This window comes from Arachis duranensis, chromosome 10 (genome assembly GCF_000817695.3).
Source record: "Arachis duranensis cultivar V14167 chromosome 10, aradu.V14167.gnm2.J7QH, whole genome shotgun sequence".
In the NCBI taxonomy this organism is placed as follows: Eukaryota; Viridiplantae; Streptophyta; class Magnoliopsida; order Fabales; family Fabaceae; genus Arachis; species Arachis duranensis.
In genome coordinates this window covers 46,930,533-46,933,953 of record NC_029781.3, presented here as the reverse complement: position 1 = coordinate 46,933,953, position 3,421 = coordinate 46,930,533, and the positions used below count along the sequence as shown (strand labels likewise).

The following is a 3,421-nucleotide window of genomic DNA, read 5'->3' as shown; positions in this document are numbered from 1 at the left end:
AAAAGGACTCTGAAGAAGAAGCTAAGAGAAGCTAAAGCACAACAATCCAGAGAAAACCTTACAGAGAATCTCGAAAAAGAGAGAGACATGGCCAAACCCAATAACAATAATGGAGGCGCAAGGAGGATGCATGGTGATTATACTACACCTACTTCCAAATTTGATGGAAGAAGCATCTCAATCCCTGCCATTGGAGCAAACAATTTTGAGCTGAAGCCTCAACTAGTTGCTCTAATGCAACAGAACTGCAAGTTTCATGGACTTCCATCAGAAGATCCCTATCAGTTTTTAACTGAGTTCTTGCAGATCTGTGAGACTGTTAAGACTAATGGAGTAGATCCTGAAGTCTACAGGCTCATACTTTTCCCTTTTGCTGTAAGAGATAGAGCTAGAATATGGTTGGACTCACAACCTAAAGATAGCCTAGACTCTTGGGATAAGCTGGCCAAGGCCTTCTTGGCTAAGTTCTTTCCTCCTCAAAAGCTAAGCAAGCTTAGACTGGATGTTCAGACCTTCAAACAAAAAGATGGTGAATCCCTCTATGAAGCTTGGGAAAGATACAAGCAGATGACCAAAAGGTGTCCTTCTGACATGCTTTCAGAGTGGACCATTTTGGATATATTCTATTATGGTCTATCTGACTTCTCTAAGATGTCACTGGACCATTCTACAGGTGGATCCATTCACCTAAAGAAAATGCCTGCAGAAGCTCAAGAACTTATTGACATGGTTGCAAATAACCAATTCATGTACACTTCTGAGAGGAATCCTGTGAGTAATGTGATGCTTCAGAGGAAGGGAGTTCTTGAAATTGATGCTCTAAATGCCATATTGGCTCAGAACAAAATGTTGACCCAACAAGTCAACATGATTTCTCAGAGTCTGCATGGATTGCAAAATGCATCCAACAGTACTAAAGAGGCATCTCCTGAAGAAGAAGCATATGATCTTGAGAACCCTGCAATAGTAGAGGTGAATTACATGGGTGAACCCTATAGAAACACCTATAATCCTTCATGGAGAAATCATCCAAATTTCTCATGGAAGGATCAACAAAAGCCCCAACAAGGCTTTAATAATGGTGGAAGAAACAGGCTTAGCAATAGTAAGCCTTTTCCATCATCTTCTCAGCAATAGACAGAGAATTCTGAGCAGAGCTCCTCTAGCTTAGCAAACATAGTCTCTGATCTATCCAAGGCCACTTTAAGTTTCGTGAATGAAACAAGGTCCTCCATTAGAAATTTGGAGGCACAAGTGGGCCAGCTGAGTAAGAAAATCACTAAAACTCCTCCTAGTACTCTCCCAAGCAATACAGAAGAGAATCCAAAAAGAGAGTGCAAGGCCATTGATATAATCAAAATGGCCGAATCCAAAGAGGAAGGGGAGTACGTGAATCCCAATGAGGAAGACCTCATGGGACATCTCCCAGACAAGAAGGAGTTCCCTATTAAGGACCTAAAGGAATCTGAGGCTCATATAGAGACCATAGAGATTCCATTAAACCTCCTTCTGCCATTCATGACCTCTGAGAACTATTCTTTCTCTGAAGAGGATGAAGATGTAACTGAAGAGCAAGTTGCTCAATATCTAGGAGCAATCATGAAGCTGAATGCCAAGTTGTTTGGTAATGAGACTTGGGAAGATGAACCTCCCTTGCTCATTAGTGAACTAAATACATAGGTTCAGCAATACTTTACCTCAAAAGAAACAAGATCCTTGTAAATTCTTAATACCCTGTACCATAGGCACCATGACCTTTGAGAAGGCTCTGTGTGACCTGGGGTCAGGTATAAATCTTATGCCACTCTCTGTAATGGAGAAACTAGGAATCTTTGAGGTACAGGCTGCCACATTCTCATTAGAGATGGCAGACAAGTCAATAAGACAAGCTTATGGATTGGTAGAGGACGTGTTAGTGAAGGTTAAAGGCCTTTACATCCCTACTGATTTCATAATCTTAGACACTAGGAAGTAGGAGGATGATTGCATCATCATTGGAAGACCCTTCCTAGCCACAGCAGGAGCTGTGATTGATGTTGACATAGGAGAACTAGTCCTTCAATTGAATGGGGACTACCTTGTGTTTAAGGCTCAAGGTTATCCTTCTGTAAACATGGAAAAGAGGCATGATAAGCTTCTCTCAATACAGAGTCAAACAAAGCCCTCACAATCAAACTCTAAGTTTGGTGTTGAGAGGCCACAACCAAACTCTAAGTTTGGTGTTAAGAAGCCTCCACATTCAAACTCTAAGTTTGGTGTTGGGAGGCCCTCATCATGCTCTGAACATCTGCGAAGCTCCATGAGAGCTCACTGTCAAGCTATTGACATTAAAGAAGCGCTTATTAGGAGGCAACACAATTTTTATTTATTTATATCTCTATTGTTCTTTTATGTTTTATTAGGTTCATGATCATGTGGAGTCACAAAACAATTGCAAAAATTAAATACAGAATCAAAAATAGCAGAAGAAACATCATACCCTGGAGGAAGAGCTTACTGTCGTTTAAACACCAGTAAGGAGCATCTGTCTGGCGTTTAGTGCCAGAACAGAGCATGAAGCTGGCGTTGAACGCCAGAAACATTAGCAGTCTGGCGTTTAAACGCCAGGATTGCACCCTGGGGAAAGCTGGCGTTTAACGTCAGAAATAAGCATCAGCCTGGCGTTAAACACGAGAAACATGCTACATTTGGGCGTTTAACGCCAGAAACAAGCATCAATCTGGCGTTAAATGCTAGGATTGCATACAGAAGGTGTTTTACATGCCTAATTGGTGCAGGGATGAGAAATCCTTGACACCTCAGGATTTGTGGACCCCACAGGATCACTTTAGGATCTGTGGATCCCACAGGATCCCCACCTACCGCAATTCACCTTCTCTCTTCGTCACACAATCTAATAACACTCTTCCCCAAAAACCCTTCACCAATCAACTCAATCTCTCTTCCCCATCACCTCTTCACTACTCACATCCATCCACTTTTTCCCATAAACCCCACATACCTTCAAATTCAAAATCCCTTTTCCACCCAAGCCCACCCTGAATGACCGAAACCCATTCCCTCTCCCTCCACTATATAACCCTTCCATCCTTCTTCATTTTCACACAACACAACCCTCTCTTCCCCCCTTGGCTGAAACCCACACATCTCTCCCTCTCCTCCTTATCTTCTTGTTCTTCTTCTATTCTTTCTTCTTTTGCTCAAGGACGAGCAACATTCTAAGTTTGGTGTGGTAAAAGCATAGCTTTTTTGTTTTTTCATAACCATTTATGGCACCTAAGGCCGGAGAAACCTCTAGAAAGAGGAAAAGGAAGACAAAAACTTCCACCTCCGAGTCATGGGAGATGGAGAGATTCCTCTCAAAGGTTCATCAAGACCACTTCTATAAAGTTGTGGCCAAGAAGAAGGTGATCCCTGAGGT

At 42.2% G+C, this 3,421-nt stretch overlaps 1 non-coding gene across 1 annotated transcript; it reads right to left on the bottom strand.

The window, feature by feature from the left end:
• Positions 1 to 489: 489 nt before the first annotated feature.
• LOC127743504 (small nucleolar RNA R71) lies at positions 490 to 597 on the bottom strand. The gene has a single exon (XR_008004894.1). It is a non-coding gene; the product is annotated as a small nucleolar RNA R71 (small nucleolar RNA).
• Between the last annotated feature and the right edge of the window lie 2,824 nt (positions 598 to 3,421).